This window comes from Heptranchias perlo, chromosome 20 (genome assembly GCF_035084215.1).
Source record: "Heptranchias perlo isolate sHepPer1 chromosome 20, sHepPer1.hap1, whole genome shotgun sequence".
Classification (NCBI taxonomy): Eukaryota; Metazoa; Chordata; class Chondrichthyes; order Hexanchiformes; family Hexanchidae; genus Heptranchias; species Heptranchias perlo.
The window spans coordinates 1,963,697-1,979,323 of NC_090344.1; the positions used below are offsets into that span (position 1 = coordinate 1,963,697).

At 44.0% G+C, this 15,627-nt stretch overlaps 3 non-coding genes across 3 annotated transcripts; 1 reads left to right on the forward strand and 2 right to left on the reverse strand.

The window, feature by feature from the left end:
• Positions 1-2,905: 2,905 nt before the first annotated feature.
• Positions 2,906-2,978, reverse strand: trnar-acg (transfer RNA arginine (anticodon ACG)). The gene has a single exon. It is a non-coding gene; the product is annotated as a tRNA-Arg (tRNA).
• A 2,631-nt stretch (positions 2,979-5,609) lies between these two features.
• On the forward strand, positions 5,610-5,701 carry trnak-uuu (transfer RNA lysine (anticodon UUU)). The gene is given in 2 exon segments: positions 5,610-5,646; positions 5,666-5,701. It is a non-coding gene; the product is annotated as a tRNA-Lys (tRNA).
• Positions 5,702-12,577: 6,876 nt separating this feature from the next.
• trnap-ugg (transfer RNA proline (anticodon UGG)) lies at positions 12,578-12,667 on the reverse strand. The gene is given in 2 exon segments: positions 12,578-12,613; positions 12,632-12,667. It is a non-coding gene; the product is annotated as a tRNA-Pro (tRNA).
• Positions 12,668-15,627: the final 2,960 nt, after the last annotated feature.

The window sequence follows — 15,627 nt, forward strand, 5'->3', positions numbered from 1 at the left end:
GACCAAAACTGAGAGCTACGGATGGAGGCAAAGGGCATGGCTGTGGTACTAAATGGGTACGTTGCATTTGGGTACGTTGCATTTGTCTTCACCAAGGAAGAAGTTACAGAAAAAAAAGTATTCGAGATACGAGATGGGCTATAAATTAATAAAGAGGAGCACTTAGGAAGGCCAGCTGTATTTAAAGTAGATCAGTCACCTGGTCCGGATGGGATGCATCCTAGTTTGCTGAGGGAATTAGGGGTGGAAATTGTGGAGGTACTGGCCATAATCACTCAATCATCCTTAGATACGGGGGTGGTGCCAGAGGACTGGAGAATTGCAAATATTACACCCTTGTTCAAAAAGGCGTGAATGGATAAACCCAGGAACTACAGGCCAGTCAGTTTAACCTCGATGAAGGGCAAACTTTAAGAAAACGATAATCCGAGACAAAGTTAATCGCCAATGGACAAGTGTGGATTAATTAAGGAAAGCAGCACGGATTTGTTGAAGGCAAATCGTGTTTAACTAACTTGATTGAGTTTTTTGTTGAGGTGAGAGAGATTCGATGAGGGCAATGTGGTTGACATGGTATATATGGACTACCAAAAGCCGTTTGATAAAGTGTTGTATAATAGGCTTGTCATCAAAGTTGAAGCCCATAGAATAAAAGGGGCAGTGGCAGTACGAAATTGGCTCAAGTGACAGGAAACAGAGAGCAGTGGTGAACGGTTGTTTATCATACTGGAGGGAGGTTTACAGTCGTGTTCCTCACGGGTCGGTACTCGGACCACTGCTTTTCTTGATATATATTAATGAATTGGACTTTGGTGTACAGGGTACAATTTCAAAATTTGCAGATGACACAAAGCTTGGAAGTGTAATGAACATTGAAGAGGATAATGATAGGACAAGACAGGCTGGTGGAATGGACGAACACATGGCAGATCAAATTTAACGCGTAGAAAAGCGACGCGATAAATTTTAGTTGGAAAATCGAGGAGAGGCGAATTGAACTGAAGGGCTTAATTCTCAAGGAGCTGCAGGAACCGAGAAATCTGGAGGTATGTGTGAACAAATCTTTAAAGGTGGCAGGGCAGACTGAAAAACGGTTTAAAAAAAGCATATGGGATCCTGTGCTTTACAAATTAAGGCAAAGAGTACAAAAACAAGGAAGTTACGATGAGCTTTTATAAAGCACTGGTTCGGCCACAACTGCAGTATTATGTCCAGTTCTTGGCACCGCACTTTGGGACGGGTGTGAAGGCCTTAGAGAGGGTGAAGAAAACATTTATTAGAATTGTTCCAGGGATGTAAGACTTCAGTTACGTGGATAGACTGGAGAAGCTGGGGTTGTTGTCCTTGGAGCAGAGAATGTTGAGAGGAGATTTCATCGATGTATTTAAAATCACGAAGGATCTAGACAGAGTAGATAGAGAGAAACTGCTCCCACAGGCGGAAGGGTCAAGAACCAGAGGACAAAGATTTATGGTGATTGCAAAAGAATGAAAGTCGACATGAGGAAAAACGCTTTTACACAGCGAGTGGTTAAGATCTGGAATTCACTGCCTGAGTGAGCGCTGGAGGCAGATTCAATCGTGGCTTTCAAAAGGGAATTGGATAAGTACTTGAAGGGAAAAAAATGCAGGGCTACGGGTAAACTGCGGGGGAGTGTGACGAGCTGGATTGCTCTTGCAGAGTTCCGGCATGGACTCGATGGGCAGAATGGCCACCTTCCGTGCTGTAACCATTCTCGGATTCAAAGAAGCAGAAATTAAATAACTCAAACTGCAAAAACCCGAGATCTTTAGACCTTTTGTAAAACACCCTCCCAACTGAGCTATTTCCACCCCACTGTTAATTGATCTTTGTGTCCTTATGTTGGAAGAACATATAACCCCAGGGGGAATTGCCCCTCCCGGTCATTCCGCATTTCATGTATGAACATCACACTCATATCTCCACACCCACAGTTCATATATAAACATCGCACTCATACATACATCCCCACAGTTCATATATAAACATCGCACTCATACATACATCCCCACAGTTCATATATAAACATCGCACTCATATATACACACCCAGAGTTCATATATAAACATCGCACTCAGATATACTCACCCACCGTTCATATATAAATATCGCACTCATATATATACGCTCATAGTTAGATAAAAATGTCGCACTCATATATATACACCCATAGTTCATATATAAACATCGCACTTATATATACTCGCCACAGTTCATATATAAACATCGCACTCATATATGCACACTCATAGTCGATATATAAACATCGCACTTATATATACGCACCTACTGTTCATATATAAACATCGCACTGATATATACACACCCACAGTTCATACATAAACATCACACTCATATATACACACCCATAGTTTATGAAAGAACAGCGCACTCCTACTCCACACCTAGTTTATATGTATCCAAAGTCCTGTTTATAGTTCTCACCAAAGTCTGAACACTGAAAGTATAACTGTTTTCCAGATACTGTCCGTCCTACTTTGTATTTTCAGCATCGGATTTCCTGCAGACCGGCAAAGGGAGCGGAATAGCGGTCCTGTCGGTGAATGCTGCTTTCAACGAACGTCTCGGCGTCCAGGAGCTGGCGGGGATTGGAAAGCTCTTGTGTCACACGAAGTGTCTGAACGGCCCGGATACACCTGAAGGTCATCAGCGCGGTGCCTCCACGTCGTGCTGCAATGTTCGTGTGTCTGACATCAAACTAAAAGGCGGCTTGTTGGAAAACGTTGTGGTCACAGTTTCTTTTTGTAATTGAACCTGAATCTTTCAAGATGGAATGTTTTCTTTCCTGCTTCACCATAAACAATATCTTATCAGGAAATTTGATTCTTCGTTCCCCAGTGTCAGAGATAAAATTGCACAAACCCGAGCCAGGTAGGAGTCGAACCTACAATCTTCTGATCCGTAGTCAGACGCGTTATCCATTGCGCCACTGGCCCAATTCATGGGAGTTGATGTATTTTATTTCACTTTTCATTCAGAATCAACCGACAGGTTGACAGATAAAAACAGCGAAATGTGCAAGCGAAATCGAAATGAACCAAACGGCCTCAAACTCCAACACACAGTGGCGAGTATCTGACAGGTGTCAGTGAGAGGAGATGGTGATTTTGCAGCTTGATTTGGCTCCGTGGCTTCGCTGCTCAAAGTGCCTGTTTCATCGGGTCCTTTATTGTCTTAAGCCTCCGATGTGATATTTACCCAATTTGTGAGTTCAACAACAAAATGATCTTTAACAAAATAATATTTGTATTAGTTTCGGAGTCAACAAGGAAAGGATTCCAGAACTGCAGTGCGGAAGTGTTCCTTCATTGGACAGATGGAGCTCTCATACAATGTGTCCGAAACACGTTTCGAGGATACTGTTCCAGAGGGCTGATTTTACAAACTAATTTAGTTACAACCAGCAACCCTTCTCCATTAAAAGTTACGAAGCGAAACTCGTTTCAGAGCAGTTTCGCTGTTCAGCTTTTGTAAAATTAGCAGAAACTCATTTTGAACACATCATAGTATTAATGAGAATATCAGGCACATGACAATTGGGATGGAACCGTCTCTTACAATAAGTACAAAGTATAATCGATTACAAAGTGAAAAAGCCAATCCAATCTCTCAGTCTCTCTGTCACTTTCTCGGTGAGTGAACGTAAACCAGCAGAAGAAGCTAAAACAAAGAACTGAGCAGTTTTGTTTGTTTCCTTTTCCTTCGGGCGAGTAGAGTTGAAGAGAATGATTTCAGTTTCCTGCTGGACAAATAACTGGAATGAGCAGTGTATCAGGTTCCCATGGTACCCAGTGAAATATCCACGTTTATATATCACATTTACACTGATACCTTCCTTCCTCACTAATTATAGGAAACTTTTGGGAAGGTTCAATCACACTTCAGAAGTCCAGAAGCGCAAAGAAAGCTGGACATCTCATAGTGACGTTATCTACAGGCGAGGGAGGTTTGCAGGTTTCACCTGGAGCTGTAATTGTATAAACTCCTTCCAATGTGCAAACTCCCCTCACCAACAGCAATTCAATTCTTACTGATCTGAGACTTTGGTCATTTATGGTGATTAAAGTTTGTGGAGTTAAAGCAGCAGTAAAATCCGTTCTGCGTTATATACATAGCCGTTCCGTCAATATAAAACATTGTCATCCGACCTACCATGAGCAATGCCACACGGGGTATGTAAGGAGACAGTTCTGCCTCGAGCAGTTGTTCTCTCGGTCACACATCCGGCATCACCTCTCGGTCTCACACTTCAGAGTCACGCCTGAATATAAACACATTTCTGTTTCAGATTTTGACCTGAAGGTCGACAAATCACAAGTGAAGAGGTAGGGAACAAACAAATCAAATATTTAAGAACGTTAACGGATAGAAAATTCACCATAAATGACTGGAAAAAATGAAGCAAACGGATCAAGATGAACAATTAGCAAAAGGTAACAATTAAAGAAAGGAGAAGGGGAACCGATCAAATCGCTCCAAATAGTTTTTGAAAAATCCTTTTGGTTTTCATCTTAGTTTCTCTATTAAGTTGGGGACGGACATCGAGAAATATTTTTCGCACCATCATAAAGATAATTAGAATAAAAATTTCACAAAGTCAGCCTTAATCTTACTTATACGATCGCATGTTATGTGTTTGTAAAACCTGCAATTGTTTTACCATTCTTTAAGTTTAGAGAGATGCTCTGAATATATGTTTTACATTGAAACGTAAGTGGATTAATAAAATAAAATGAGGAAATTTGTTTAAGAACATGAAGAGCTGCTTTTCCATGTTGGATATCGCGATATATTTATTTACACAACTGTCATTTGTGAAATGATGGAATGTATTTATTTCTATATCTGTACGGGTAAGCAAATCCCCACTGGATAATTTCCAGGAACCAGGCAAGTAAAAAATTAGTTTGTCAAACCCAAAACACCCGTTGGGATTTGCTGATTGAAAATTTCAATGGAAATCGAGATCATCATAAAGCATTGGAACAAATAAACCCGCTGAGGTTTCGGGGTTGTAACTGATTTATTTATATCACTGAGTAACCTATTTTAAACAGGGTGAAGCTACAAATCTAATGATAAGAGTCTGGGTTGGAGAAGGAACTGATGAAAGTATCCAATTTAATTACACGGATTCCACAAACACTGCCCACCACATCCTTTAAACATTGTTAACTGTTTCTACATAAAACTGGAGAGGGTGTGAATAGAAAGTAACAGAAAAAAAGCTAATTTATGTATCAAACTTAATTTTGATATTGTTGCACAAACACTGAACATCCCATCACTGAAACACTGTCCCGATCAAAAATCTATCGGCAGGACCCTGAGCCACGGTGAAAATGCTGTGATTTCAAACTGGTTCAAAACACGCAGCCTTCTGATTTGGAGTCAGACGCGACTTTTCTTGCACCAGGCCCACAACAAGCGGCTGGAGCCGGATCCATTGGAGGGTGATCCGTGCAGACTGTCGCCGCGGCTCTGGGAATGTGAGAAGCGGAAGCAGGAGCAGCCTGACCGCCTCAACCACAGCACAAGATCCCCGCTCTCCCGCATACTACATAACTGACTCTGTGGCGCAATGGAGAGCGTGTTGGACTTTTACTGAATGATTGGAGGAGGTATTCAAAGGTTGTGGGTTTGAGTCCCACCAGAGTTGAGTTTTAGTTTCGGGAGCTGGGAAGTGATATTTTGCAGCAAAACCGCAACAGGATCATTAATGTCCGTCAAGGACGGGAAACTGCTCCCTGCACTTCATCTTGCACAAGTGGCTCCAGTCAAACCAGAATTTATGATTCTAAATCCATTCTGAGCTGGATTGGAGAAGCACTCTCAAGGAGGAGACTCAACATCATCTCAGACCGAAAGTCAATCTGCTGGACTTCCGGTTCTGTCAGACTGCATGTTCCTTCAGACAGGTTTCTAACTGGACACATGCATCCTGCTGCCGTGCGAGCATTGGGGCTTGAGGGGTAGAATTCTTGCTTGTAGTAGTTCTGTTCCTGTAAAACTAGCTCCAGAAGTGTCGGATGGAAAGTATCCTGGCTGAGCGGTCTAAGGCGCTGATTTAAAGCTCCAGTTAAATCGCACGATTTGTCGATGGATCAAAATCATAGTTTGCGTCTCCAAAACCGCAGCCTCCCTCCGACAAACAAGTAATACTGAACATCTCATCTGCTAATACAACAGCGTAGTCCGGAGGAACCACGTGTCAATACAAATGAATGGATGCATTTTGGAACACACCAATTGTACCTTTAACTCCGGTCGAAATGTTCACAAGCAAAATGATTACTTGATCTCGGTGAGACTCGAATTAACAACCTCGGTATTTCCTGATCCTGTACTGTCATGTCAGGACCGCGCACTGACCGATTTCGCCGCGAGAGTCTGATCACCTGTCCCACTCTGCTGGAAAGGATCTTAAGGTAAGAGGCCTTTCCCTGTGGAAACGTGTCCAGTCACTGTGATGGAATTAATATCTGCACTTCCACTTTCAGCTTCTTTCACATCCTCTGCTCCATCGCACTGCAATCGGGATTTCTGCGAACAGGTCAAAATGAACATTGCCAGAAATTCTATCAGTGGTAGGATTTGAACCCAGCGCCCACGCAGCGATTGGATTTATTATACTCAAGCAGTGAGCTCCGTTCGCACAACGCCTTGTCAGTCTGTCACGTTTTGTTTAATGCCCAAATAAATAAATTGGAGCTAATTGACCGCATTTACGCTGTGCCGCGGTTATTCTCCGTAGAGCAGAGAAGGTTCAGAGGAGATTTGATAGAAGGGTTCAGATAAAGTTAATAAAGAGAAGCTGTTCCCATTGGCGGAAGTGTCGAGAATCAGAGGACACAGATTTGAGGTGATTGGCAAAAGAACCAAAGGCGACATGAGGAAAATCTTATTTACGCAGCGAGTAGCTATGATCTGGAATGCGCTGCCTGAAAAGGTGATGGAAGCAGATTCAATCGTGGCTTTCAAAAATGAATTTGATAAATACTTGAAGGGGAAAATGCAGAGCCACGGGGAAAGGGACGGGGAATGGGACCAATGGGATTGCTCTTACAAAAGGCAGGTAAGGAATTGATGGGTCGAATGGCCTCCTTCTGTGGTGTGTTCATTCTATGATAAATATTATTTTACACACAGTGAATGGACCATCCCAAAAAGACTGCCCTGCGATAAAACAGAGTGACACTGAAGCGTGGTGAAAATGCGACAACCCCAACGTAATTCGAACACGCATTTTTTGGATTTGAAATCAGACGCTCTACCGTTGCGCCACGAGGTTCACAATGAACGCTTGGAGCCGGATCCATAAGAGGGAAATCAGTACCGGCCACCGCAGGGACTCACAGAGGCGGAAGCAGTCGCAGCAACAGCGCAGGAGCCCCGCTCTCTCATCCAGCCGCTGCCCGGTCCCGGCCTGAGCCCTGTCTGGGATCCGCCTGCCGGTCTCTTTTACTGAACGGGACCGATCCAGTTTCAGCTCACACACAGGCTCAGGAATCCAACTCCTGAAAGATTCACTTATTTAAACCTTGTTTCGATTCAGTGAATTGGGATTTAATTCAATCCTCATCTGCACTCCCCTCTGTCAGTTCAGGACTTTATTTAAACCGATACTTGGAGCTCTGTTTTACAGGGTGCAGGCGGTTTAAGCATTTCTCAGTCCCACTACTCCCATTAGTAACACTTTTTGCTGCTCAACCCTCAAATCCACAAAGTTATTGTCACTGCTGCTGCACAGGATTAAAGGAAGAGACTAATCCAGAAGCTGTTTAAAATTATTACTGACAAATCAGGATAAAAGGCAAAGGATACGGTCTGCTTCTCTGCCTGTCTGTCTGTCTATCTGCCTGTCTACCTGTATATCCGTCTGAATGCGTCTCTGCCTTATTGTCAGGCTTTTTGATTGTTGGCTGCAGGCATCCTTACCCGACTGAATGACCAAGTACCGGATCATGTTTCAGAATGAATGACTTTGACTAACTGTCTGCCTTTTTATGGACCTGAATGGCCACATTTCGAAGTTCATGTAGTCGCTCTGTGTCACAATCCTGTCTCTGTCTCTCAGGAAGACAATACGCACACGACATTCACACACCGACTTTGACTGAACGCAACTTTAATCTGCTGCAGTGTGTACCATCCACAAGATGCACTGCACCAACTCGCCAAGGCTTCTTCGACAGCACCTCCCAAGCCTGCGACCTCCAACACCTAGAAAGACAACGGCTGCAGACACATGGGAAGAGCACGTTCACCTCCAATTCACACACCATCCCGACTTGGAATGGTGTCATTCGTCATTCATTCATCGTCGCTGGGTCAAAATCCTGAAACTCCCTATCTAACAGCATTGTGGGAGAAACTTCACCACACGGACTGCAGCTGTTCAAGGAGGCGGCTCACCACCACATTCTCAAGGGCAATTAGGGATGGGCAATTAATGCGCGCCTTGCCAGCGACGCCTAAATCCCATGAATTAACATCTTAGTTCCTTCTGGAGTTGAATGATTTTGAAATTTTGAAGATTTTTTCCTGTGTAACTTGTGAGGTTTTGATCATTGAGATGTTTGTGAGGGAAAGCGGAAGAGGATTGGCGGCGTTTAGTGTGGGACAGAAGTGATGTTGTCTAACGGAGAAGCGAAACAGTGCTATGAACTGAGCAAAGGTCTCTCTCGTTTAGCGGTCGTCAGGTTCGCCTCACATCCGGTTGGATCCCAGGCGGAAAAGTTATTTGGGAAGTTACTCCTGATGACCCTCCAGGGCTGAGCTTCTCCTGTGAAAAGGCGCCGCTAATTGTTTGTTCCTGTTAAATTTAACAACAGCTCTATCACAGTCCTGGTGTCATAAACACTGAACATTTTTAAACAGACTCTTAAATTATTGTCTGGGAAATGAGAACGGATGAAAGTTCGTAACATGCAAAGCACAAAGTTTCGCTGTCACTCGTTAACTACGTCAGAATTTCCACCGGTCTGCAGCAGAAAGTTATTGGTTCATTAATGACGATTACAATTATTCATCTTTCACAGAGAATCATCGGTTTCGAGCATTAAATTCGTAATGTTCACAATTGGTTTGTTAAAATTATTTCCTTGACCGAGAATCGAACCCTCAGCACAAAGGTGAAACCATTCTCTCGTCAACACCAGCTGCCAGCCAGAAGATCAGTCGAAAGTCAGTTAACGCAAAGATTTCTGGAGATGGACCCCTGAATTTCTCCGCTCCTCGACAGTTCCGAACTTCACTCCATTTAGAAAATACTGTGATCTATTTTCGTTTCTCAGTGGGTTATATCACACTTCCCCACATTGAACTCCATCTGTCACAGTTTTGTTCTCTAATTTTATCATCAATGGCCCTTTGCTACTTTCTGCTCCAATCTGCACTATTTACCGTGTCACCTATCTTGCTGGTTTAGTGGTGAAAACTGTCCTCCGCTTCACTGTAAGTGTAAAGAGGCAACTTTGTAGATGCCGTGTAGTGTTACAGAACGGCAGGATGGACCTGCTCATTTCATCTCATCTCATTTTCTGGTAACGGGAATATTACTGAAATGGAGCCTGGTCAAATAACAGCTCAAGAAACCAATCGTCTCCACCACTGGAGACTGAGCCAACAAACATACAGGCATTTATGGGGCAAGTTGAGTCTGATGCTCAGAAATAATACCGCGCAGATCTTCACTCGTGCAAGCTGCACACCCTTTATTTTATAAAAGTAAAGCGATTGGAGACAGCTGCTGCATTGGTCACTGCAGCCACAAGCTTTAGCGCGGTGAATTAATGGTTTAGTATAAAGCACATGGTGTCTCTGTGGTGTAATCGGTCAGCGCGTTCGGCTTTTAATTGTAAGGTTGGTGGTTTAAGCCCGCCCAGGATAACTTTTACCTCAGGATTCATTGACTCACTGCGCCAGGTTTCCAATGTGTGTTTTGTCTGCAAGAAAATGCACGGTCAAAATTGCCAGCGGAGCACGGCTGATATTCCACCAGTGACCCTGCGGTCCGATAGCAGGCACATGAAAAATATTTAAAAATCCGAGATTGGCTACACGGCACTCAGAATTCTTTTTCACAGACAGGGTCCGAAGGGAGGACTCAATGGTTGCTGGAGAGCTGGTTCATTCAGATATGGATACTTGTGCAGTGAGCGAGACCAGACTGCTACCGAGTTTCCACAATGAATGTCACTCCTTTATTTTGGAAAAGCAACATGGTTTGCACATTCCGACCGTGTTCAGCTGATTTGTGAGAGATCATTAAAGGCTCCTGCAGCGCTGTCTCGGCGAAAAACAACAGTTCTAAGCCGCATTTCAGATGCGACAACAAAGCCATCAGTTTTCCACTGTTCCCCAGCTCCCGGAGTGAGAGAGGCTGCGACAGCAGGATTTATGAAGGACCGAAGAGACTGAAACTTTATTTAGGCTTTCGTGGGAAATCCAGTGAATGTGAATAAGAGCTCCTGGATTTGAACCAGTGAAATTGCCTGAGCGGGAATCAGATCCAAAGGCAACAGAGCCGTGCAGCCACTGTAAAATTTCGCTGCCACGCAGCCGATCGGTCATCCTTTCGGAACACTGTGCCCATCCAAACTTGCTTTCTTGTACAATGCACGATATACAGCGATGTCAGATTCAACACTAATTATTTCAAGTGAACAATATTATCCTCTGTTCAGCAATTCGTTTTGAATGCACGACTTGAATTATCATAATCAGTTTGCAGAATAGATTGCTCTGAAGCTCCATAAATGTGGAGACATTGGCGACGAACTCATCAGCTGGGCTGTAACTTTACTTTTTCTACCGTCTCAGCCTGCTGGTGTTGCCGGTTAGATCAGCTTTCACCATTCAAGGAAGCCTGAGAATTCTATCAGGGGACAAAACAGAGAGACAAGAGACAGAGTCAGGGACAAATACAGAGATGCAAGAAAATAAACAAAGAATATAAATGCCAGGTTCTGCACACTAGCAGAATTTAAGATGCTGATTGGGAGATATTCCTTCTCATGTCTTGAAATCTAGAAAGAGAACATTGGGCGCCCGCCACGGTGGAATGTCTCTATTGCTTTGAAAAAGGTAAACCCGGTCAATTCGAGCTAGTTTATTCATTTGTACATTGAACAGATCGTTAAAGAGTAACTCACCGACTAAAATTCAAACCGGTGCAAGAAAACCCCAGTGGGGTATGAGTCTCACGCTTCAAACACTGGGCCATCGCAGCTGCACACAGCAGTTCCTGCAAAGCTGTCGGTCATACTGCTTAGGGTTATCACAGTGCCTCCGCCAGACTGCATGTGCTTTCAAACAGGATTTCAAATGGACACATGCAGCAAATGGCCATGCGAGGACTGGTGCTATTGGCGTTGAATTCTCGCCTGTTTATCATGCGACCCGGGTTTGATACCTGGCCAATGCAGGATCGTTTTACATTCTGCACCAATGAGGAACACGGGAACAGGAGTCGGCCATTTCGCCCATCGAGCCTGTTCCGCTATTCAGTCCACAAAAAGCAGGACAATTCGAATCCGGCCAATCGCCGCGCCATTAGTCTGCTCTCAATCATCAGCAAAGTGATGGAAGATGTCGTCGACAGTGCTATCAAGCAGCACGAACTCGCCAATAACCTATTAATCGATGCTCATTTTGGGTTCCACCAGGACAAATAGGCTCCAGATCTCATGACAGCCTTGGTCCTACCATGGACAAAAGAGCTGAATTCCAGAGGTGAGATGAGAGTGACTGCCCTTGACATCAAGACAGCATTTGACCGAGTGTGACATCAAGAAGCCCGAGTAAATTTGAAGTCAATGGGAATCAGGGAGAAAACTCTACAGTGGTTGGAGTCATACCGAGCACAAAGGAAGATGGTAGTGGTTGTTGGAGGCCAATCATCTCAGCCGCTGGACATTGCTGGAGGAGTTCCTCAGGGCAGTGTCCTCGGCCCAACTATCTTCAGCTGCTTCATCAATGACCTTCCCTCCATCATAAGGTCAGAAATGGGGATGTTCGCTGATGATCGCACAGTGTTCAGTTCCATTCGCAACCACTCACATAATGAAGCAGTCCGTACCCGCATACAGCAAGACCTGGACAACATCCAGGCTTGGCTGATAAGGGGCAAGTAACATTGGAGCCAGACAAGTGCCAGTCTGGATACTTTCTAACCACCTCCCCTTGACATTCAACGGCATTACCATTCACTTAATCTAGTAATATCTCTCTGTAATCTTATTCTTCCATCTGCACTGCTTACAATTCTGTCTATCTTTATGTCATCGACAAACTTGGATATGTGGTTCTCGATCCCGTCATCGAATATCAATGAGCCCGCCTAAATTGGGGTCAATTCACATTCAGCTTCAATCTCCACATCATCTTGAGCCATTTTATTTACACCGCGTGTGTTGCGCCGAGGAAACTTCTGCACTCTGTCGTCTGGAGCTCAAATATAATTCAATTCTCACAACTGCAAAGATATCAGAATCCAATTGATGACTTTTCACGAAAAAGCAGTGAAATAACAGGGCTCATCCGGGATTTGAACCCGGGACCTCTCGCATACTCAATTAGTGAAACGCCCAAAGCGAGAATCATACCCCTAGACCAACGAGCCGCTGGGTAAAAGGTCGTGCAGCCGGTCTAAAATTTCACCACCGTCTTCAGGCGATCGGCTATCCTTTCAAACCGCTTCTGTCCACCCAATCTCGTTTTCTGTTCCTGTGTACAGAAATTTATGGACAAACTATTTCCAGTCGCCAATATTAGCCTCTCTTTACCAAATTCGTTTCCAATGTACGGCTTGTTTTTTTAAAGAAGAATTTTCAGAATTAGTTAATCTGAAGCTACATTGGCATCTGTCTCGGCATCGTCAGAGTATACAAGCTACCATAAGTATACTTTACTCATATTGCTGTTTTCTTTCACTGTGAGGGCGAAGAGACATAAATGTGGAGACATTAGCAACGAATTTATCAGCTGGGTTGCACCTTTACTTTTCCGACCGTCTCAGTCTTTTTTTTCTTTACCTTTCCCTGCTGGTGTTGCAGGTCAGATCAGCCTTTACCATTCCAGGAAGACTGAGAAGTTCATCAGGGGACAAAACATAGAGACAAGAGACAGGGAGAGATAGAGAGATGCATGTAAATAAAGTCGAGTATAAATGGGTGGTTCTGCAAAGTAGCAGAATTTCAGTTGCAGATTGGGCAAGATTCTTTCTTGTGTATTTGAATTTTGCAAGAGTACATTGGGCAACCAATTGAAAGCGCCGGCCACGCTCGATTATCTCTCATGCTCTGAGAGAGATAAATGAAGTGAATTAGATCCAGTTCATTCATTTGAACATTGAACGGATCTTTAAACAATAATTCAGCGAGCAGAATTCAAACTTGCGAAGGAAAACTCCATTTGATCTTGAATTTAACGCTTCAACCACTCGGCGATCAGACTGAGTTGGGTTATCACAGGAGTTCTGTCCGACTGCATATTCTTTCAGATAAGATTCCAAAAGGACACATGCATTTACTGATCATGTAAGTATTGGTGGTTCAGGGGTCGATTTCACGCTCACCACCTGAAAGGTTTGATTTCTGACCAATGTGGGATCCTTTTGCCTTCGAACAGCATCCACCGAAAATCGGACGACGTGAAACTTTCTTGGCGCCTCATTGGGCAAATCAGGGTCAGTAAATCACAGTTTCGGAGTTTGGATCGCCTCGCGGGTCGAAAGCGCTGCTTTTTGGTCTCCACCTCTCCTGGAGGCGTGGGTTCGATTCTGAATTCCGGCATTTAATCCTGAACAAATACGGAGATATTTTTTGTTCCTTTGGCGGGGAGTGATTTTTCTCAGCTGTTGATTTGATCCTTCCATAAAATCAACCCGATATCCGTCCCCGGCAGGTTTATTTTTAAGTAAACCAGCAAGAAATAGAAGAACGGATTGTCCTTCACAGCAGCTGCTTCGCACTCGCCTCCAAGCAGCTCCACGACCAGCAGATAAATTTTGCTTTGGATTGGCCCGCTCCCTGAATACATTAATTACTTTGCTTCAATCGGCGGTATCGAGCATCAGCGAGTGAACAACAGCAGAACGGAAAACCACAGTAATCATGAATGATGCTGAGAAGAGCCCGAGCCTGTGGAAGGCAGACGAGGTCACCGGAAAGGACCAGCCGCCCGGAGCTTGAGGGAGCAGCGAGAGTCTGTCTGTCTGACTGACTGGTGGAAGTTTTTTTGCCTGAAAGTGAGTGCAGTTTGAAGTGTTGCAGCTCGAAGGCACTCCCTGCTGGTGAGGAGAGGCAAATGCTCCAGCAAAGCAGCCGTGTTTGAGCAGACACAGAAAGCCTTAACGTTTGAAAAAGGAAAAGAGGCGTCCTGTGCCATAGCGCTAAAATGTTAAAATGCAAACTTACAAGAGTGGCCTTGAGCGAATCGCTGTTTGTTCGATCCTTTGAGATAGAATTGAACCAAGGATCTAAAGATTTATTCTTTTGAAGTGCTCTGCTCGACCAGCAGAGCTATCGTCTGCCGGAGAAATATGCACCTATCGTTGGTAATTGTTAAGTGAGCGCCTTTTGATGTTCCCAGACTCGTGGAGTCCCGTGGTCGTGACCCAGGCTAACTCGGTACATGTTCATACTGCAGCGCTGTGGGAGTGTGAGCTGCTATTTGCTCTCCGCAATCTGAGCCTGTGGGTCAAAATATTCTAGATTGGATTCCTACCTGGTTTGAAGGCTTCTGAAGTTTTTGTATTAGTTTATGGCTTTCGATAGTTTGTAAAGCGATAAAATTGCATCACATGCAAAGCACAAAAATCTTATTAAAGTTTTGACTGTCTTTTGATGACCATGTCAATATCTCCTTCAGTCTGAAATCGAAAGTTATCAGTTGATTAAAGCATTGATTGAACTACAAACTGCGATTAATTAGTATCATACAGTTAATTCAATAGGTTCTCCCTTTTAGTTGACGTTAATTCCCTGACCGCGAATTGAACCAAGCGGTAGTGAAAGCGGCGAATCTTCACGACTAGTCCACCGGGGAGCTCCCAAGATTGTGCACGGGACGAAGTGGAACTGATGACATTTATTTATCTTTTACACTTCCGTGATTCATTCAGCTCTGTGTTTATTCTCAGGCCTCTTATCTCGCCCTTCCTTTCAGCTTCTGACTGCGGATATTCCGATCGTTAAATGTGAATAAGATACTATATCTCACAGCCCCGGTATATTTGCTGTTTCTCTCTGCAGTTCTGTACAAAATCAAACTGTACGCAGATACCGACAGTGTCTCTCCCTCAATCCCCACAGAAACAGCAGGCGATATCACTTTAAACTGCCAGTTGCTTCACACGACGCCCGATAGACCTGCACTGCCTTGCAGCTTTCCCAGGAGCTGCATTGATTCGGTGCGTGAATTTTGGAAATGGAAACATGTCCATCAGCAGCTTGTGGTAGTATTTTACCTCACTTTCTATTTCATGTACATGTCTACTTGCACTTGTTGCTGTCATTGCCTCAGCAACATCTTCTGTCGAACAGAAAATGCCATTTTGTGCGAGCAGCTTGTATGGCCCGA